We start from the raw sequence: 23,644 nt of genomic DNA, 5'->3' as shown, positions 1-23,644 counted from the left end.
ATTTATAAACAGTAAATCAGAATTTCTTATCAGTGTGCTAAACGGACTATCATTGCAATTATTCTTATTATCCATATCATTACCAATGTTTCATCTAAATGAATAACGTTTAAAAAAAATTCTAAAAGAGCTCTGAGGAAACTGTTTCTCATTAGAAGTCACAATGAGTCATTTAATCTACTCTCACACAATAAATATGTAGAAAAATCAACAGTAATTGTTATTTATTACATTTTTATATCATCTATCCCCAAAGGACATGAGGAGATGTCTATGGTTCTCCCACCCCTGTTTTATCCTCACAACAGTACTGTTAGGTAGGTCAGGTTAAAAGAGAGTGACTTTTCCGATGTGAAACAGTCAATTTAACGGCAGAGTGATCTTCTGAATCCAAGTCATGCTGACAAACTAACCATAACAACACTCTTTCTCTAAATAATATTCAACAAAATAAAAATGTACATTGCCACCCACCACATTTCTGGATTAAATACCACAATCTTCATGTACTAAAATCCTATAGCTGTGCAAACTGCAGTGGGAAATTATTGACTGGAAAAAGTCTTATCCAGTTTTACTTCTGCTGTTAAGAAAAGGTGTATTTGGCACGGTACAGAAAGCCAGGAAGAGGTGGCTGGGAGCCGCCGCTATGCAGCAATGAGAGGCTTGCCAAGGTTTGTTCAGAGGAGGTTTGCCATTGCCTTTCCTTGAGGCTGAGAGAGTATGCCCAAGGTCACCCAGTGGGTTTGCATGGCAGAGTGGGGAATCAAACTCTGGTCTCGAATCATAGTCCAATACTTAGACTACTACACCATGCTGGCTTCTTTGTACATTGCTCTTTATTTATTCCTTAAACTTTTTCTGAACCTTGCCATTTCTCTGAGCATTAATCCTTAGGAGGATTACACTGGAATCACACTATTTGCACTACTCCCCTTTAAAAAACAATAGTATAAAAATGTTGAAGAACAGGGAACAAATGTACAGTGTTTCTCTTGGGAACCTTTGGGAATCCTGGTGCCCTCCCAGCCCAACCACTGAATATAGTTGTAGATATAATAATAATAATAATAATAATAATAATAATAATAATAATAAATATTTATACCCCACTCTTCAGCCAGAAGGCTAACAGAGCGGCTTACAGTTTGTTAATTAGACATTTCCCTGCCGTCAGGCTTACAATCTAAAAAAGACAAGATATGCATCAGGGCAGTCAAATGTTGTGGCATATTTATTTCTTTTAGAGTGAGCCATAGCTTTTCATGATCTACAAATCAAAGGCTTTGCTATAACCTACAAAGTATGAGTTGAGATTCTTTTGTACACTCCATTAATCACTGTATATTTGCAATATGATCTCTAGTGTCTCTACCACAAGATAACATATTAAATAAATAAATAAATATTCCTTTTCTGATCCCAGCTTGGATGTCTGGCATTTTACACTCCATGTATGGTAAAGGTCTTTGTTATAAAATCTTGCACATCACTCTCCTTGCATGAGAAATTAATGAAATAGTCCAGTGATTAATACAATTCCTGATAATTCCTTTCTTTCAGACTTCATTGTCTTTGGAGTGTTTCTAGTCTGTGGACCACTGTTTTGGTTTCCACTTTTCTTGGCAGATTTGAATGTATTCTGTCTTTTCACCTTCAAATAGCAGTGTTGGTGTGTCATCTGTTCTTGGTAATTTATTTTTGTACAGTTCTTTTTTTAAAAAAAATCTTTCATATTGTTTCTGCTGGTGTTTGTTGACTTCTCTTAGATTGTTTTTATTTTATTACTGGGTTTGCATTTTTTAATTACAGTATGACATCTATGGAATTTATTTGATAGCGGGCCTAATAAATACAAATGACATATAAATGTATAATAAAAAGAAACATTGCACCACACTTTCAGGCCCTATACAGACCGGCCCAAAAGGCCTGACGACGCATGCCTTGACTCTGCCCCCAGAGTGCCATGATGCTGCGCACCGCTCCAGATGGTGCATGTCATCATGGCTCGTCCCCAGTGCTGCGTCCAGATGATGCCATACAGCCATGCCGCCACGGCTATGGTGCCCTTTGAAGGGTACAAAAAGGAGCCGCTTTTTGCTGCTCCTTTTTGTGCCCTACAAAGGCTGGATCAGGGCTGCAACGTGAGGTTACCATGGTCCCAATCTGCCAAAAAAAGGGGTGGCATCCTGCCACCCCTTAGGGGCAGTCTGTAGAGCCCCTCAGAAGACTTTAACAAAGAATCATAGAGTGAAGCAAAATAAAGAGTTACAGTTTGCAGATTCAAATTTGTATCTACAGATCAGCCCTCAATCCAGGAATGTTCAGAGGTAGGGTAGACCATATTTTATGACAACTATATTTCAGCATAGACTGAATACATGTATTGCTATATTTGAAAATGTACAAAATCTGTTGGTGGTGCAGGAAATATGCCTATGAAAGGCTGATCAAGATATAAAAATTATGAAAATTATGGCCTAACAACACTTGGTGTCATAAATGGAGCTGATTCATGATGTACAATATGTCATATGATGACTGTTGCTAATCAGAGAGGAATTTATGGCACATTTAGATGGTTGTTATATGGACCACATGTGCACTGTTAGGTAGATAATGAAAATATAGTAATTTGGATCCAGGTTGAATAGACCTACTAAATTAAGTTAATCATTGCTAAATTAAATCCCATCAGTTTTAGTGAATCTAATCTAAGCATGACAAAGACAGGAATAGAGAATAACACAAGTGTCCAAAGATGTTCTCACATCTAGGAGCCATTTTGGAACCCTGGAACTTTTTTCAGATTTACTAAGTTGGATCTAGACTGGGAGGTCAGCCCAATTAGTTCCAACTGGAAATTGGAATAAATCAATGTACATCTATGCATACTTTGCCCCATGGCTGCAGGTTCTAACCTGCTAGGTCACCTTGAAGTGCTGCCCACAGCCTGTCCTTTACACCCCCGATGTACGTATTTTCATTTCACATGATTTATGGACTCTTATTTATTTATCTAAAGAGAATATTTAGCCAGTGAAGAATATTCTCTGGGATGGGGAATATCTGGGTTTACTTTCCAATCTCTTTGTATATAGAGTGTAATATTCAACATGAGAGATGATCTGTAACTAACTACCCTAAAAACAGATATCAGCAGGAAAGAAGGTGCCTTCAAAACCTTCTGTCATAAAGAACAATGCAAACACTCAACAGGAATGTAAAATCTGAGACTTTCTGCCCAGAGTAACCACTCCCAACCAGTTCTAGGATTCCAAGAAGTCTAAGGGGCTGTACACACAGCCTCTAAGGGATGGCATGACAGGCAACCGCACGCCACAGCCCTGATCCAACCTTTCTGGGGTGCAAAAAGGAGCCGCAAAAAAGATGCGATAGCTATGGTGCCGCAGCTATATGACGCTCCTTTGGTGCTGCATTGTGTGGCATCACAGCGCCCTGGGAGGTAGAGTTGGGGTGTGCATCATGTGGATGCGATGCCCTGACTCCACCCCCAGGCCGGCCTTATTGGCTGGTCTGAAGAGCCCCTAAGCCTATGCAATTTAAGCCTGTCTCTGAAAAATATATATTCAGCATACTAGAACGTCTCAGCCATGGGTCAAATTTGCCATGCTAATCAGGTCTATCCAGTCTTTACAGCTATAGGACAAAGTCCCACCCAAAAGCTTTCACCCACAAAGGAGATGGAGATCGAAGAAATTGCAGCACATCACCTACACCTGAGTAGCTGTTTCTTGTGGTGTGGAAATGGGCCAGTTCTGTCCTAAAGTTGTGGGGAAATGTGCTGTCCCAAATTTCTACCCTACTGAAACAAGTCTTTGAAGTAGTCCCAGAAAACAAACAAGAGTGACAAAATGCTTGAGTGCTTACTCCTGTTGTCTTCCCTTCTGCTATGTGACATTAATGCTTTTGTTGTCTTTCCTTTTTTGCTACAGACTATGCCCCATAGGACCACTTATGCGGATGTAGAAAGAAACCATAACAAAGATTTCCAGAAGGACCTAATTGCACTCTCACAGTTTTCTTTCCTTTCTTAAAGCTTGTGAGTGGGCAGCAGAAATGGAAAAGAAGTCGTTTTCAAGTCAAACATGAAAACATAACTATATAAAAAATAAAATGATGAATGAATTTGGCTTGTATATTACCCCCATAAGTATTATCATCTCAAATTATATTGTGCTGTGTTTTTAAATAGGTGGATTGTGTGGTGGGAAAACAATTTATTTCTTTAATGAGTTGTGGGTTTGTTTTATGTAAGTTTTATGGTCATTTTTGTTACATTAGCTCCAGAAGAGGAAATCAACGGCACAACTTTGCTTCTACTGACTTTTAGCCCCCCCCCCCCGCCCCCAATTTCAACATACACACAAGGTGAGTGTAAGATGAATTTCAGTGTTAACACTGCTTTTTTTTTTGTCAAGAAAGGAAAAATTGTTCAAAGTGGATTACATAATGTAAGAAAATATAGCAACAGCAAATGTATTTACAAAAAGCTAAAAATAGCAGTAAAGGCTTCTCTAAGTAAAAGCCAGACTGGATCAAAAACAATGCATTTTTACCCAAAGTGGATGGTAGTGACCTGAGCATTTGCTTGAATAGAAAATCACCAGATCCTTTTTGTACATTGATCTGAATTTTCTCAAATGAACTGAACTTTAGAAACATTATTGAAGTGTGATGTATCTATTGTTGTGTACCTTCAAGTCATTTCAGCTTATGGTGACTGTAAGGTGTGACCCACCAAATGTCACCCAGTGGATTTCCATTGTTGAATGGAGAATTGAACTTCAATCACCAGGGAGATCACCTAGTGATCGAACCACTACATCATGCTGGCTATAGTTTATCTGTTAGATGCTACAGCATGGTGTAGTGAGCTGAGCATTGGATTAAGATTATGGAAACCAGGGTTTGAATCCATGGAAACTACTGGGTCACTTGAGGCAAGTCACACTCTCTCAGGTTAAGAGGGAGGAAAAAAACCTGCTCTGAACAAATCTTGACCCCCCCCCCCCCAAACAAACAAAACAAAAACTATGACATGTTTGTCTTAGGGTCGCCATAAGTTGGAAATGATATGAAAGCCCACAACAACAGCTACTTTGAATGCCATGGCTCCATTCTATAGAATCCTGAGAGTTGTACTTTGGTGAGGTCTTCAGAATTTTCTGATAGAGAGCTCTAGTCCTCTTTGTAGAGTTAGAGTCCCAGAGCTGGCTGGCAGAGAATTCTAAGTACCTCAATGGCCTATAAATTCCAGGATTCTATAGGATGACACTATGATGGCATACTATGAAGTTAAATCAATAATAATAATAATAATAATAATAATAATAATCTATATCCCGATAAAAGCAGCTAATCGCTTGCTACCATTGTATCCCAAACCCTCCCATCCACAATAAAATACAATTCAATTATTAAGCAGTTATTAAAACAATTGTTAAAAATACAAGGCATAGTTAGGTCAGTTGTTCAATGATTAAATACAAGGCTGCTAAAATATTAATCCGGGAAGGCCTGGATTAATATGTCTTGATTGCCTTTTTAAAGCAACCAAGACTAGTCATACATCGAATCTCCTCTGACAGGCTATGTCTGTAAGTCTATGTCTGTAATGGTGCAGGTATGATGTTGAGTTCAGCATTTCTGGCACTGAAGGATACTGGCAAGAACAGGCAATACATTGCTATTGCTTTATTCTGCCTATGGATGGCCAGAAGAGGGAGCACACGTTCTATCCACTCCTACTGGTTTCGTTGTCATTCTGCAATCATTTTCTCATTCATTATTGTGGTGCTCATTACAAGAAAAGTATTTATCTTACATTCCCCCCCCCCCTCCACTTATAGCCAGATGAAAAAAAATAGTGTGACTACTATGGTCATGTTTAGAAATTACGCCGCTTATTTTGAATCTGTAAGTAAAATGGAATATAATCTTTCCCATTTGCTCTTTTTTTTAAATGCAATATTTTGAGATGAAATAGTTAAAAAAAATTAACAGCAGGAAATGTCAAAGACACATCATGTAACCTACTGTGACTTGTGATATATGCTGTGTTTTCCAGTACCGCAGAATTCAATCAGCAGTTTGGCACTCAACCTTGAGATTTAAGCTATCTCCCATCATTCCTGAGCAGCTACCAGGCTGATACATTAAGTGGATCCCTCTTGGTGGGAAACAATTGTGTGTTCCTCCATTCAGTACCAGCAATTTCAATCTAACAGAATATTTGTGAGCAAGAAAATATGAAAAGGAATGGATATATCAGGCTAACCAAGCAATAGAATCCCCTTATTATTTAGCACTGTAACACAGTATGGGAAGCAATATTTGCCTTTTTAAAAATAAATGTAAGATTCTGTCTCATGAAATAGTTGACAACAAAGGACAAAAGAACAACAACAAAGACATGTCTGTGAGTATTAGTGGTTTAGAGACATCATAAAGTAAAGGTGGAGCTTCTTGATTTCAATATCAGGATTCCAAAGTCTTTGATAACTAGACTTCTTTTCCACATAAAAAAATTAATGGAATACAAACAGTAACATTTGTCTTTTAATTATGTAGGATCTTACAAAATAAAAGCTAAAAACACTAATATAAATTCTTTTCATATGGATTATTTTCAGCTATATTACATATACTGTATTTTATTATTTTTCTTTGTTAAAATGCCTTGCTGCTTTGCAACTCTGAGCAAGACAAATGCTTAAAATTATACTTTACCAGAAACAAACCTTTGACTGAATTCACATTTAAATCATACCTTTAATTTGTCCATTATGCTGAAATTAAGGGGGGAAATTCAACATTTGCAATATGTCTTCAAGCAGCCCATTGACTAACATGTTTGCTGTCCCTTTTCCCCTCTAAGAAAGAAATGCATCCTGAACTCTGGGGGCAAATCTTGTCTGCTGTTGCTGCTCCTAGGAAAAAAGAACTTTAGAAGGCTCCATCCTATCTCCCTATTTGCAGGGATGACAAGTAGACACTGCATCCAACAGCAACAGTGGGCTTTTTAGTCATGCTCAAAATGGAGGACATTTTGGAATTCTTCCTGAACGAAAGGTTGAAATGTAGGACATGTCCTGGAAAAGGAGAACATCTGGTCACACTGTATCATGGGCACTTTGTCAAGAGCCTTGCTAGGTTCAAGCAACACTGCATCCAAAGCATTCCCCTGATCTACCAAGCTTGTAATTCTGTAAAATAAAATTAAAAAGAGGGTAACATTAGCATGGCATGACTTTTTTTGAGAAACCCATACTGGCTTTTAGTAATCATAGCATTCTGTTTAATAATGTGTTCTACACTATTTAATTGTGTTCTACCACCTTGTTGGTTATTCACACTATGCTGCTCTCCAAGAATACTGAAAGCGGTTCTGACTAGATTGCATTTGCAAATTCCTTTTATACCCTTGGAGCCAGTTAGTCTGGCCTTGGATACTGGAATTCATTTTAAGTAGCTGTTCTTTCCCTGTTTGGGGCTGTGGTCCTCTCTCACTGTATATCACTAATGTACTTTGCATTATCCTTTCCATGACTGTCTTTCTACCTGTTATATATATATACTTTGGACAACAACAGTCTAAGGACCCTGAGGAAAGAAGCATGGGCTGATATCTGCTGTGGAAATATGGAGTTTTAATTGAATTTTATTAGTGCAGTTAATTCAAATCTATAGGCAGAAGAAAAGCTAATCACTGTTAGGTGCTCATAGGAAATGTAATATTGCTAATCTTAAAAAAATGAGTGTCTTTGATGCTTTGGCCTTTGTTGAAGGTCACAAGCAAATGAGCTGGTACAGCAGATGATTAATACTGCTGTAAGAGTAACATGCAGCATATTCATCTGAAGATCTAAGGGTTAGAGCTTTCCCCCAGCTACCTGAAAAAGGGGAAAAATGGGGAGAGCAAGACAAATTCCAGAGACCAAGCAATTACAGGGCTAAATCTATTATTTGTCAGAGTCTAGATCTCTGAACTGAGACTACATTTGCAAAGCCTACAGTCTCCAGATCTTCACAAGTGTTGTACATCATCCTTGAGCAGACTTTCCTTTCTCATCATTAAAAAAGTATGATTGTGTGCGTGTGCGTGCGATAGAGAGAGAGAGATTGAGAGAACAGCAGGCATTTCATTACTGAATGGCCTTTATTTTGTCTCTTCTTTAAGCAAAACAAAAAAGTAAGTCAAATTATCTTATACCATCATCCTCCATGGTAGCAAGAGGCAACTTATCATCCAGTTCTCTGTATCCAGGAAAAAAAAAGTGTCAGTATCATTGACATTCAGTCATCAAGGATGTGAAAACCTTTCACACAAAACAAAGTATTATATTTGTTATGTCTTAATTGTTTTACCATCCATAATTTATTTGGTGGCATGTGGGAAAGATAATGTTTTATTGAGTCACTCCTCTGCAGCAGACCAGTGTATTTGTGTACTGTTTATCTTATCCTGGTTGTGTGAGGGAAATTCAATCTCAGAGAAGAGAAAATAAAAAACAACCCACAGACGGGAGGATTGCGTTGAACGTAATTTCCTTCTTTCCAGTGGAATGAGTTATCTGAATATTATGGCTGTTGGTGGTTTTTACTGTTTCTAAAACTCTCAGGACAATAAAACTTATTCTGGGGCCTGGGAAGAAGCTGGACAACACATATTACTTTGATGGATCACCATAAAAAATAATAATCCAGCAGTGTGGAAGAATGATTAATAAAGGTCTTTTGCTAAACAAATTCCAACTGTTTCTATATTCCATCTGGGCACTTTCTGACAGGGCCATTTGTACTGAAGGTGCAGATCAAAAATGTTGATTTTCAGACTGCTGCGCATGACCCTTTTCCCCTCAGAGCATTCTGGAAAGCTAGAAGGTACGTTAACACATTTCTGAGCCCAGTCTTGCATGCACAGATAAAAAGCAACTGACTATAAAATCTGTTTTGCCAAGAGCTCCTTTTAGCATATGAAATATCATCATCTGCTTGGTATAAATTCTACTGACCGTGACGTTTTCCATCTGCTCTACCCACACAAGAAAGGAATAGGTAGCTTATATTGTCAGTTGGAATCTTTGGGCACCTTTCTGGACATCAGGACCATCTGAACAATAATAAGATCACAGATACAGATCCAAATACAGTATTGATATTTAGATATGGGGAGAAACAGGCAGGACAAATGTTGCTGGGAGTTCTGGTATCCTTAAGTTTTTTTTTTAAAAAGCATCCAAATGAAGTTTCTGTTTTCCTAGGCAACCCCCTTCAACAGCCGCAACTTTTTATTCCTACCCGACTGCTGTTTTTTTAAAAAATATTCCAACACATATTGAATCAAACAAACTTTAAGGGGTACATGTGCATCGACTGTGGTTCATGGCAGGTTTTTACCACTTCCTCAGTGGTGTGTACTATGATATAGTCTTTGCATGCCAGATAGTTTCAAGGTGGATGGTGGGAAATGTAAAGGGAATTTGTTCATCATTTTATCTCTTTTTTCTACTTTTAAATTTATTTTTGGAGTTATAGCTTCATAATAAATCAGTGAAATAGTAAAAAAAAGTTTAAAAAAAACCACTGTTGCACTGAAATGCTGTTTCACTAGTTCACTGATGCACTGATTCAGTTTAATGGTAATAAAAATAACATTCCCTTCAAAACATAGGTAGGAATATACCCCAACCTCAACAAACAAAGCCCCCAATTTAAAAAAAACCTTCTAGTAAGCATCCAAGAAATCACTATTTCCAGCAACAAACAGCTCCATAAAAAGAACAGAAAAGAACACAAGTGCAGGGGTCAAGTGTTTGTGGAGGTGACAGTAGCTGGCAATACACAGGAAAAATAGACAACGTATACTGTGAGAGCTTACACTTCTTTAGACCAGTTTGGAAGAGCTGGTAAATTTAGAGAACAGATTTTGTAGAATTTGTTATCTTGGCCAGTGCTACCAAAAATGGTTATCTGTGGACCAGGGTTGATCCATGAGCCTTTGGATAGTAGTCCATGTTGAGTTTCCAGGATACTATGAAATATGACAATAATACAGCAGTAATATGTTAGTAGAGCACAGCACATTTGGGGGAAAATGCCAATCTGCCACATCAGATAGTTCATGAAGCATTATATTTGCATTCCACTGTTATAATAGCTGATACCACCTTAATTTACATGCTTCCATCCAATGGAATCCATGGAGATATAATTTGGTGAGATACTTAGAATTATCTTCTAGCGATCTCTAGTATTACAGTGTGGGGAAGTGTACTACAGATCTACAGTGCAGAATTCTGACTCCTGGGATTATTACATTTTAGTTCTCACCTACATTTGCCAGAATAATCTAGGCTGCCTCTGCAGCATTCTGGCCCCAAACTCTTCTCCAGCACTACATCTCAAATTGAGTTGATTTTCTTTCTATCTGCTTTCTTCACTGTCCAACTCTTGCATCTATCTGTACATGGTAATGAGGAAAACAATGGCTTGGACTATCCTTACTTTAGTGTTCAGTTGTATATTTTTGCACTTTAGGATTTTGTCTAGTTCTTTCATAGCTACCCTTCCCAGTCCTAATCTTCTTCTGATTTCTTGACTACAGTCTCCATTCTGGTCAATGATGGATTCAAGAGATGTCCAAGAGCACCAGCAGGGTCACATTTACCCTGTTGCCTAATAGTCAGAACCTGGAAAAGTTACTTTTTAAGGTGACAAACCCCCTTGGCTGTGCCCAGTCCTGGAGGTGCCTAGGTCAGACGTTGCAATGTTAAACAATGGTGAGCATTTCTTTGGAATGTCTTTTCAACAGTGAGGTTTACTACATCCTGGAAAACCTATCTCAGTTTTCCCCCCAGAGGACACAATAAATTTCTCATGACATCACCATTTTGGAAACGTTCACTGCACAAAAAATGTTGTAGCAAAATCACATCATGATGATCCCACCACATAAAAAAACATGGAATCCTAGAGTTAGAAGAGACCACAAGAGCCATCCAGTCCAGCCCCATGCCCTGCAGAATCCACAATCAAAGGACCCCTGACAGATAGCCATCCAATCTTTGTTTAAAAACCTCTAATGAAGAAGATTCCACCATGCTCTGAGGGAGTATGTTCCACTGTCGAGAAATTCTTACTGTCAGGAAGTTCTTCCTAATGTTTAGGTGGAATCTCTTCCTATAGCTTGAATTCACTGATCTGTCTCCTAGTATCTGGAGCAGCTGAAAACAAGCTTGCTCCATCCTCAGTATGACACCTCTTCAAATATTTCAGCATGGCTATAATGTCACTTCTTAATCTTCTCTTATCCAGGCTAAACATACCCAGATCCCTAAGCTAACCCTCATAGGGCATGGTTTCCAGACCTCTGACCATTTTGGTCACCCTCTTCTACACACACTCCAGCTTCTCTCAGTCTAGATAGACACTATACCCCTTTTGATGCAACCTAGAATTTCATTGGCTTTCTAAGCTACTGCATCACATTGGTAACTCATGTTCAGCCTGTGATCAACCAAGGGCCAAAACAGACAGCCCCTTTGAGTACCGGATAAGGGCTGTGCCAACCACACTTTTCTCGCTTAAAAAGGGGTGGCAAAATGCCATTCCTTTTTGAGCTGACAAAAGGGTAACCTTTCTGCTGCTGCTCAGCTTTGTGGCACTCCTGCGGCATGTGATGTCTGAATGCCGCGCTGCTGGAATGCCACAATGCTGCCCACCATCTGACAATCGGGCGGCATGATGCTGGCACTGGAGTGCTCATCATCTAAATGCCATGCCCCCATGCTGCCCCCAAGCTGGCGCCTACTGCCGGTCTGTTCCAGCCCTTTGATTCCTAGATCCCTTTCACATGTACTGTTCTCAAGCCAAGTATCACCCATCCTATATCTGTGCATTTCATTTTTATGGTCCAAGTGTAATATCTTACATTTCATTTGTACTGCCCAAGTGTAATATTTTCCTATTGAAATTCATTTTGATACTTTTGGTACAGCTTTCTAATCTGTTAAGGTCATTTTGAATTCTGATCTTGCCTCTGGGGTATTAGATAGGAAGGTGTCACCCATCCTATATCTGTGCATTTCATTTTTACTGCACAGGTGTAGTATCCTAAATTTCTCCCTGTTGAAATGCATTTTATTAGTTTTTGCACAGCTTTTTTATCTGCTAAGGTCATGGTGGATTAAAACATTAAGGTCTTGTGGGACTAAAACTGCCTGCTCCCCTAAAATATGGTGAAAATGCCCCCTATGGCCAATAGAGTGCATTTGAGGTTGTTTTGGAGACTCCTGAAGAAGCAAACATGATGTATTGTTTTCTGTGTTGGACTACACTGGTGGTCCAGGATATGAATACCTGCTTGGCCATGGAATCCCATTAGGTGACCTGGGGCAAATTGCACTCTCTCAGAGAAAGGCAATGGCAAGTCTCCCTCTGAACAAATTCTGCCAGCCCAGTTACAGGTTTGCCTGATGGTTGCCATAAGTCAGAAAAGTCTTGAAGTGCCACAATAGCCTAAAATGTACCAATGTATCCTTTGAATGTACTGTATATTATCTTAGCTATTGCTATATCTTGATTTTGACTGAAAATCAGGTTGTCGATGTTAAAAAATTAAAAAATAATAACTAAATACTGCATTCAGTTAGTTTACTATTTTTGCTCAGTCCTGATTTTTCAATATAATTGACCTTTTTAAAAAAAAAGGAAAGGGAAAAAGGACATCTTGAAATGAAGTGAGAGTCAGAATATTTATTGTGTGTTTTCTGTTAGAAATCTAAAAGAGTGAAACATATTTATCAGTCAAAAGTCGAAGAAGGAATACATCAAACAGGATCGTTGAATACAGTAGGGCAGACTCTGCAGTGGCTGATATAACACTTTCAAAGATAACATCTAGAGTTTTCCTCAATATTTCTGGCTCAACAGGGAGATTATTGGAGCATTAATGTTGCTAGTGTTGTATCAAATTCAGACAAATGAAACACCCTTTGTCCCCATCTGCTGTTAGCCCATATAGACAAAATGTATTGGGCTATCCTGGTTGTATTCCATTCAATTAAATAGGCTGAGATAAGACCTATACTGTTTCTCCAGTATAGAAAATTTGACAGCACAGGATGAAAAATTATTCTGGAGTGTGCCAATATGCTTGACAAATGAAATCCATCAAGAGCTTAAATGAAGTCTTGTACTTTAATCTCCTGACTTTCATTAGAGCATGGCACTTTTCCTTTTTTTGTGTTTATAACTCCTTTTTTCTTTGGAGGTCACTAAAACAAGGACAAACCCTCTCACTTGTTTGCCCAGTAACAATTCCTTCTGCAGTGGTGGTGGTTGTACCACATATTAAAATAAAGGTGCCTGGAATTCTGTTGGTGTACACCACATGCGTAGTGATCTGCAACACATCTGGTTGTATCTGCAGAGGGAGTTGCCAGTAACAACAGCAGGTAAAGTTTGTTGGCTCTGTGCCACTCATTTCCCAAATGCCTGGATTCCAGAGGGGTCTCCAGAGCCAAGACGCTCTGAGAGGGATGGCTTAGATTAGAAAATCAACTTGCACCACAGTAATTAACTAAGCCATCCCTCCCATAGTATCTTGCCTCCAAGGATTCCCCATGCCCAGAAGCCAGACATTTGGGAAACAAGCAGCATGGATTACTATAACATGGTGTAGTGGTTTGAGTGTTGGACTACAACTCCAGAGACCAAGGGTTGAAATCCCAGTTCAGCCATGGAATCCCACTGCGTGACCTTGGACAAGTCACACTCTCTCAGCTTCAGAGGATGGCAATGGCAACCCCTTCTAAATAAATCTTGCCAAGAAAACCCTGCCTTAGGGTTGCCATAAGTTGGAAATGACTTGAAAGCACAACAACAATATAAGTCTGCCTTTGGGAACTGTTCAGAAGTTGCAGATGGTCCAAAATGCTGAATATAGGGGATGTATATAGGGGATGTTGAAACATCGCCACTAGCCATTGGTTCGTTTCTGGGCACAATTCAAAGTGCTGGTTATGACATATGAAACCCTATATAGCTTGCTCTCAAATTATCTGAAAAATTGTATCTCCTGATATGAATCAGCCTGAGTTTTAAGATCCTCAGTGGAGGGTTTCCTCTTGGTCCCACCACCATTACAGAAATGTTTGGTGAGCCTATAGAAGAGAGAGTTCCTAGTGAGGTTACAGAGGAGAGGGCCTCATGAGGCTAAGCTGGCTCCCTCTCTGTTCTCTTTCCATCAGCAAAGACCTCTTTATTTACCCAGGCCTTTGATTGTTAACTAGGTGTTGTAGAAGGCCCTTCAACTGGAGCATGCCATTTTTCAAAGTCAGTGCTGTTATGTTTTAAGTGTCTTTTAAATTGTTTTAATAGAATGGTTTATTTAATATTTTAAAATTTTATGTTATGCCTTGTTTTATCTGTATTCTGGTTTAATTTACACTGTAAATTGTCTGGATCCCATATTAGGAGAAAGATGGGATATAAAAATAAATCAAATAACCCAACCAGTAGCCTTCTCCTTCCACAGTTGCCAGACTTTTCTCACTGTCCTTGCTGCTCATCCATGTATAGCTTTTTCCTTCTTACTGCCATCTTCATGTCTGTAGTTGTAGTTACATTATTGGGAGACCCAGTAGAATGCCAGCCTATGTTTCCCACAGTCTTGGTATGAAACCAAGAGCTTGCTCACAGCACTGAAAAATGCCAAACGCACCCCAAAACTAGTGCTGGCATCTCATTAAATTACACATTAAATATCTAATAGCTGGTAGTTCATTTACTGGCCAGTAGCAGCAGCTGAGTAATACTGTCAGGTTTACTCAAGGGGATTCTGGGAGTTGTAGTCCAAAAAGAAACTTTTTCAAACTCTGGGTTTACTAGGCTATAAAAACTTATGACAGTGGTCTAACCTACAAACCCCAAGTACCGTTGGATTTACTGCCAGAAGCTGTAGGAACTAGCTGTTAATTCAGCTGTTTCCTAGGCCAGTGATACACACTGTAACTTGGACTGGTGATACTGAAGGAAGATAAAGACATCAGGATCAGATCACCAAGAGGTAACACCTGTGCTCTTGTTGTGCTCTTTTTGGCAGCCTGTAAAAACATTCATAGTCTTATTTTTAAAAGAGTTAGTTTTCAGAACCGTAGTGTTCTAGGAGTGGGCCAGAACACGACATGGCTCCACTGAGCCTGGAGGATCTCCAAAAGCATTCAGTACAGACTGCTGGTGCTCTTGGCCTAAGCCCTTGCATGAACAACTCTACCTTAATCTTCTGGAACATCTAATTGGAAAAGTGCTGTATTTTATTAGGTTAAAAGTCTAGTAAGCACTTATTTTGCCTTGTATTGTTGTTATATGTCTTCAAGTTGACTCTGATTTATGGAGACGCTATTACAGGGTCTTCATGGAAAGATTTATTTAGAGAAGGTTTGTCATTGCTTTTTTCTAAGGCTTAAAGAGTGTGACTTGGCCAAAGTAACGTTTGCATGTTTGATTGTGGATTTGAACCCTGGTCTCTTGGAGTCCTGTGCTAATACTCTGCACCACACTGCTCCAATATATATTGTATTATATTATATTGATTTATTTATAGCCTGCTGTCGCTCCAAACCATGAATTCAAGGTGTTTGAAATACAAGTAAAAATGCAAAAAAAGAAAAATATATGAAAATATGTTTAAAATTAAAGAAAATAATCCACAGAATGAAAAAAAATATATCACCAAAAAGCAGATTAAAAGAATTCTGCACACTAAGGAGAGCCTTTTTCTTGTCAAACTGTTCTCAAAAGCTTGTTTGAAGGACAGCAAGGAGGCAACCAGTTTAGCCTCCCTTAGAGAAAAGTTCATAAACCTAGAAGACTCTCCTTCACTTACCTTTCTGAACAAGTGTGCCTGTGAAGGTGGTGGGACCAAGAGAACGGTCTCAACACTTGAACAAGCTGAGGGAAAACATTGTCCTTCAGATAATCATGTTCCTAATAAACAAAAGTCTGCCAGTGCTTTACTTCCATCACATATTATTCTTAGACCACTTGTAAAGTTAATAGTGAACTCAAAAATATTTTTGAGTATCCAAAATAAATTATGCCCAGTAAACATTACCTTCTTTAAGAGGCATGCATGTTATTTTTTATGGAAAACTAAATAGCATGACTACTGATTATATTAATATCAAATGTTTAATTATATTGCCTCAGATTTTTCCCTGACCCACTTTATTTGATTAAAAGCTGACATTTCTGCTGCTATTAGGAAAAGGAAAGTAAACAACTCATGTCTCCTATAGTCATGGAAAACAAAAAGATGTACTCTGCACAGTTCATTCTGATTATTCTCGAGCCTTACTGATGAAAGCAATCATTCTTAAGCCAGACTATGTAATGGCAGGAAGGAAATCAAGAGTTATTAAACAAACCAATTTTGAAATCTTACAGCCTGTTTCATATGCTGTAGAAATCTCTACTACAGAGTGTCACCACACATACATCTGTCCTACATTGCTGACCTATCCTCATGAGTTTGAGGTGAAGTTGAGCTGAAATTTGTTTAAAAATAATTTTCTTAGAATTGTCTGCACTGTGTGCCTGGTAGCCATTTTTATCCCCTGAAAGATGCACTCTCCAATGAAGGAAAGGGCAAAGCCTTCCAAGGTCATCTGTTCCACCTCTGAGCAATTTTTATTGTCAGGAAAGTCTCCATAATGTTTAGTTGGAATCTCTTTTTATGTAATTCCAACCTCATTTGTTCAGGCCCCATCCTTTGGATCAGCAGAAAACATGCTTGTTCCATCTTCCAACTGATAGCCCTTAATCTCTCTCATCTTCTTTTCTTGAGGCTAAACATACCTCATCATGCTTGGTTTCCAGACTTCTTAAAGTATTCTGCTTAGAATAGTTTAAGAAGGGTATTGCCAGAGGGTAACCAAGTGGTTACAGTGATAGAAATGGGGACTGCAGTCAGGAAATCAGAAGAAGATTAAGAATGGAGAGGGTGGCTATGGCGTTTATCAGACGAGGTTTCTGCAGCTCAGATCTGGGGCTTCTGCGGATCGGGCCATTCGCATTGACGTGATAACAAGAATGTATTTTCATACCTGGTTGCTCTTCAGTTGCCGTTCCGAACTGAGGGGGAATCGAATCGAAGGAAGTCACGTGATGCGGATTCAGGGAAAGTGGAGTGAGTGCAAATTGTAGTTCCACACCGGTGCAGACCATGGGGGATTCAATGATTCGAATTGGGACCCTTGCGCATGCTCAGTGGGGCCCTGAAGGCATCCTGAACCTTTGCACTTCCAGGGTTAAGAAGGGAGCCTGGCTCCACTTTCATGCGAATGCTAGCCTCACCTGAATGACAGCTTCCCCTTTTTTCTTCCTCCCTTCTACTTTCCCATCCCTGGCAGCCAAATTCAAGGGGTCCTCCGTGTCAGAGCCCCGATCCAATTCATCCACATCTATATCTATCCCAGTGGTCCCCAAACTGTGCCCTTTAAAGGATCCTGGACTTCAGCTCCCAGAAGCCTCAGCCATGTTGGCCACTAGCCTGGGATTCTGGGAGCTGAAGTCCAAAAGCCCTTAAAGAGCTATATCTATATCTCTATATATCTACATCCATCCTCCTGTCATTCAGTTGCCTTCTCTTAGGTTGCATCCACACTGGGGAGATAATCCAGTTTAACAGTCCTGGCTCAGTGCTATGGAATTCTGGGAACTGTAGTGTCCAGAGACATTGAGCCTTCTCTGCCAGAGAGCTCTGGTGCCTTGGCCAACTAGTAACCTAAATTATTATTATTATTTTAAAATAATAAATTATTATTATTATTTTAAAAATAAAGTATTACTATTATGGAAGTTGGAGTTTGTTGTGGGGTCCTTGACTCGAGGCTATGGAATTCTGGGAGTTCCATCTCTCCCTCCATCCTCATGTTTCATTTCCTTCACATCTATTTTGAAAACATTAGTATACATCCTTAGGATAGATGTACATGTGGATGAAATGGATGGGGCTCTGGCACAGGATCCCTTTGAACTTGGCTGCCAGGGATATCTGTGTGTGTGTCTGTGTGTGTGTGCATGTATGAGACAGATGCGGAGATTGACAGGAGGACAGATGTACATGTGGATGAAATGGATGGGGCTCTGACACAGGATCCCTTTGAATTTGGCTGCCAGGAATGTGTGTGTGTGTGTGTGTGTGTCTGTGTCTGTGTCTGTGTGCATGTATGAGATAGATGTGGAGATTGACAGGAGGACAGATGTACATGTGGATGAAATGGATGGGGCTCTGACACAGGATCCCTTTGAATTTGGCTGCCAGGAATGTGTGTGTGTGTGTGTGTGTCTGTGTCTGTGTGTGTGCATGTATGAGATAGATGTGGAGATTGACAGGACAGATGTACATGTGGATGAAATGGATGAGGCTCTGACACAGGATCCCTTTGAATTTGGCTGCCAGGAATATGTGTGTGTGTGTGTGTCTGTGTGTCTCTGTGTGTGCATGTATGAGATAGATGCGGAGATTGACGGGAGGATAGATGTACATGTGGATGAAATGGATGGGGCTCTGACACAGGATCCCTTTGAATTTGGCTGCCAGGGATATGTGTGTGTGAGAGAGAGAGAGGCAGGGAGGGAGAAAGCGCTGCTAGCCTGGCTGCTCTGCCAAAGTTGCATCGGGGAAGAGGGGGGAAGCAGAGAGAGAGCTCCAATGAAGCGCCGGTTGCCCCAAAAGCGAAAAGAGCCACCGGAAGAAAATGGGGCACATTGCAGCAGGGCATCATGGGAGATTTGCAACCCAGGGGTCTTGCGATTATGTTCGGGATTGGGATTCCACACCAGACCAATTCGCAGTGAGATCAAACAGAGCTCCAATACGAATTGCGTCAATCCCCTTATTTAGCGAATTCGCCAAATCACGCCAAAATGAGGAGCCAGTAAGGATTCAGTTCGGAAGTCCTGTGGAAGGGGCTCACATTTAAAGCAACCAGGTATGAAAATACATTCTTGTTATCATGTCAATGTGAATCACCCAATCCACAGAAGCTCCAGATCTGAGCTGCAGAGACCCCGTCTGATAAACGCCTATGAAAGAACTAGAAAATATTGCATAAGACTAAGAATGGGGAGGGCAGCTATGAAAGAACTAGAAAAAATCCTAAAATATAAAGATATACAACGGAGCACAAATGTTAGAAACATACAAGCCATTGTATTCCCTATTACCATGTATAGATGTGAGAGCTGGACAGTTAAGAAAGAGCATAGGAAGAAAATCAATTCATTTGAGATGTGGTGCTGGAGAAGAGTGCTGAGAATCCCATAGACAGCCAAAAAGACAAACAAATGGGTCCTAGAGCAGATCAAGCCGAAACCTCCTTGGAAGTCAAGATGACCAAACTGAGGCTGTCATACTTCGGACACATCATGAGAAGGGAGGACTCACTGGAAAAGGCAATAATGCTGGGAAAGGTGGGGGGAAGTAGGAAGAGAGGAAGGCCGTATTCCAGATGGATGGACTCTATTAAGGAGGTCATGAGTTTTATGGGTTTGTAGGAATTAAGCAGAGCAGTGGAGGCAGAGGGTCTTGGAGATGTCTCATCCATAGGGTTGCTATGAGTTGAGATCGATTCGAGGGCCGTTAAAAACAACAAAAACCAAGTGGTAAATAGCTGAGTCACTTGTCTCCAGGATGATAAAGACCCATTTTTGAGTATTATTAGGGTTAGTAAATCCACCCAACAGTAGCCTCAACTGGTCCACATTTTACCATCTCATCTACATGAATATTACAGGCAACTTGTCAAAAGCTTTGCTGAAATCAAGATACACTACATCCACAGCATTCTACCAAATTTATAGCTGTAAATAAAAAGGACACTGGTAGGAAATTATCACATTAGCTTCACTGCCAGGATAGACCTGGGATGCAACTTTCTTATGGCAGATCTTATCACATTCACCCGTTGCCAGGCAGTATGCAGTTCGTATGCAACTTGGGCTTCTCTTGCAGCTTTTCAAGAACAGGAAAATCCCATTCTTTGAAAAGATGCAGGACAAGCCCGGAGAAGTCTAAGTTGCATACGGGCTGCATATTGCCAGGTGATGGGTGAATGTGGTAAAATCCTACTTAAGGAAGTTACATCTTGGGTCTGTCCCAGCAGTGAAGCAGGAACGTAGCCAAGGGGCGGTTCTTGGGGTCCAGACCCCCCCTTCCATTAGAAAAATGAATGGTGTGTGCTGTTGTGCCGCCGCACTCATGCCCCATTATAATGGTGGCACTTAGTCTGCCCCCTCCCCCTTCCTAAAATCCTAGCTACATCCCAGAGTGAAGCTAATGCAATAATCTCCAGAGTCTGGCATGACATGTTTCGAGAAACAGGTGCTGGCTGTTAGTAATCACCACATTGTTTCCTAAGTGCTCATAACCTGATTGTGTTCTTCAGTTTTGCTTGAGTTTACATCATGTGGACTGACTGATAGTTTTGTCAGGTCTACCCACTGCTACCTCTGTCCCCTTTGGTAGAGACCCGCCAACCATCAAACATCTTCTCCTGCTTTGAGAAGTAGCAGGAATCCTTCTATCTATAGAACCCATCAAGTCCACATCTGTTCTGTATGTGGCTGCAACCGTTTCTGTTTCTAAAGGGAGAGCCTGGAATCAATTGTTCAGCTCCAATGATACAGTTTAGTGTACATTCTTCCAAGCGTTTGCCTCCTGTCTTTGGTAAGTTTCTCCTTGCCATTCAAAATAGCATAAAAGTGAATTTGCTGAGAAATATTCTTAGATAAAAAAGAATCTTGGGTAGTTGGAGAATTCATCCAGTTACACATGGAGAATAGTTGATAATATACCCCTACCCGTCATTTTCCAAGCACTGGCATGGCTAGGGGTGTGCGAGAGGTGCAGGCTGTACTGGGTGACATCCCAGAAGAGGGGTGACACCTGGCCAACCCCCTTGGTAGTGTTTCCTCATTCTCCTCATGAGAACAGTATCATAAGGGGAATGATGTGGTGGCACCAAGGGAGCTGAGTGCCCCCCACCTTGGTGCCATTGCATCAGCATAATGTGCATAGTGTGCATGTCAGTCTACACATGAGTAGAACGGCTTGTGGCAGGGCAAGGAGGATGCCCAGATTCCCTCCCTGCCAAGCTCTGTTCTACTCATGTGTAGAGCGACACACGGCAGGGAGATGGGTGGTACATGGCATCCCGGGCAGCAATGCCACTGTTTCCAAGGGTTTTGTTGATGCCTATATGAATGTCTTCTCATACTCAAATGTTACTATAATTGCAAGTTTGCATATTAAACAAAAGGTCATAGGCCCATGGATGAGGGCCCATGGATGAGGGAGGCCTGATTAGTTTCTAGAAGGCGAGTAAAAAAAAAAATTAAATTAAAAGACACAGTGGGTTCCCTATATATCTCTTTGGCTACCCAGTGCCAAATTTGGAGGATGTAGTCATCAGCGGAAGGATGTCAGGGTGATGAATGGCTGCAATAGATCAGTATGGCAAGTGTGAGTCAGAAGAGCCACTGGTGGGTTTCTAAGAATTTCGAATGTAATCAGGAAGCTGTTCGGAAGATAATTACTTAGCAAAAATGGCCACTTTGGACAAATTTATGTAAATCAATTAGGAGAGAGAAACACTTGAAATACTCAGGTTAATTCTCACAGCATGAGGCCATGTTATTATCATATGTTTCAGGACATTCTGTAATGTTTTCTAAGAGCTTTGACAAACAGAAAGAGAGCTTCCCTTTGCAGCTAGGAGGGTATCCCCCCAAGCTCTGATATACTGACAGTTTTTATCACCTGCTACAGAACTATGGGTTCATGGAAGAAACATACTTCTTAGGGCATTTTCACACATTACATAAAAGCAAATCTAACTTTGTTGTATGGCAGTGTAAGAGTTTTTCAGCCTTCCAGATGTTGTATTGCAACTCTGAGCAGCCCTAGCCAGCATATCAATAGGGAGGGATGATGGAATTTATTTATTTATTTAATATCCTACCTTTCCCCCAGTGTGGAACCGGAACCCATTTTGAATTAAAACCAAATACAGTTAAAATTATGGCTACTACAAAAGTTTGAATAAGCATCAAGAAACAGTTATTAATCCAAAACACTTTTTTGTCAGGGATGATGGGAGTTGTAGCTCTTCACCTCTGGCTCGAACTCACCACCTTGTTACACACCGGCGCTGACCAGTTTTGGCCAGTGGTTAAAGCTTTGCTCTAAAGCAGCAGAGTTACAGAGAATAGGCTGAAGACCCTGACAAACTCTCCAAGCCTTCTCACTCTTGCTTCCACAGAAGTCTTCCCACTTCTTCAGGATCCAGCTGGCTCTTGTATCTTCACCCAAGACACCAGACAACTCAGTAGTCTTATATAAAAGATCTACTTTATTCTACTATATACAGCTCCAAAACTATCCAATACAACTCCTCACTACTATCAACTACTACCCACAAAATACATTGGGATTCATAGCACTTATTATAGTCATTGGATAAAACCACCCACTCTTGTCAGTTTCCACCCAGTGGGCGTGTACATCCACTCTCATTGGTTCTCTTGGTTCAACCCACAATTAATGATTTCATCATTTCACCTTGTCCACTTAACAATTCTCAGGTGTGTTCAATTATTCACTTTGCATTTCTGTCCTTGGCATTTAGGACTTGTTAATTCCATTATCTTTTACACCTGTGTGGCTTCTAATTGCTTCTGCTGAGTCACCCTGACTCTCACATACAAGTTTTATTTCTTTCACTGTATATCCCATGTTGCTTTTTCCTTAACATTTTTAACATGTATTTAAGATGTAAAAATAATGATAAACATACCACCTGTAATCCCTCTCAACCCAGATTAAAAGGCTTTCTGCACCTGTCAGTTATCACTCAAAGTCCTGGAAAAGAAGAAATGTTTTGCAGTCCAATAACATCAAGAGGGCTGCATGATTTTTACCCCTTCTCTATAGTGACTGGAAACAAACTGTAGGGTCTTCCAGATTGGCCAGTAGTTCTAGTAAATGTCAGGATATTCTGTTTTGGATTTCACATCTTATAATGTTGATTCCTGCTCTCACATCTAGTTATGCAGTAAATATACATGTGTTTCATCCACTCTTTTCTTCCTGCTTGAGGTGTGGTTAAACTGGGGTGCAGGAATGGTTTCTACTATCCACTCTGTGAGCTCAACATTTCCCTTAGTGCTCCTCCCCCTAATCTTCATATTCCTGGTCTCATATATTCATTTTTTTTTAAAAAAATGTTACAGTTGTGCATAAGATGCCCAGAATATGAAGAGAAGAAGAAAATCCCACAATATGTGCAGTTAATTTTTTTCTGCTCAACCTCTCTGAATCCATCAAAGGCTTGTTTTGTCTGTTTTTTTAATATGATGAATGTGATGTGATATTATTTTAATTAATAAAATAAAAAAGTAAATAAAAACATGTTACATCCAGAGTACTGAAGTGCTATACCATTTTAGTACTATAACTGTAAAAGAAAGAGGGGAAGGAAGAAGAAGAAATGTTCAGTATGGCAACTGGAAATGCAATGAGAGAAGGAAGGAAAACATCTGTAGGAAAGGT

At 40.0% G+C, this 23,644-nt stretch overlaps 1 long non-coding RNA gene across 1 annotated transcript; it reads left to right on the top strand.

Moving 5' to 3' along the window:
* The first annotated feature begins 1,570 nt into the window (after positions 1 to 1,570).
* On the top strand, positions 1,571 to 7,260 carry LOC149310641 (uncharacterized). The gene is made up of 4 exons (XR_016281589.1): positions 1,571 to 1,690; positions 3,960 to 4,066; positions 4,309 to 4,395; positions 6,905 to 7,260. It is a non-coding gene; the product is annotated as an uncharacterized LOC149310641 (long non-coding RNA).
* The last annotated feature ends 16,384 nt before the right edge of the window (positions 7,261 to 23,644 follow it).

The sequence above is a fragment of the Sceloporus occidentalis genome, unplaced genomic scaffold, assembly GCF_023333645.1.
Source record: "Sceloporus occidentalis isolate IW3139 unplaced genomic scaffold, rSceOcc1.0.p SCAF_6, whole genome shotgun sequence".
NCBI classification, from domain to species: Eukaryota; Metazoa; Chordata; class Lepidosauria; order Squamata; family Phrynosomatidae; genus Sceloporus; species Sceloporus occidentalis.
This window is presented reverse-complemented; position numbering and strand designations above follow the sequence as displayed.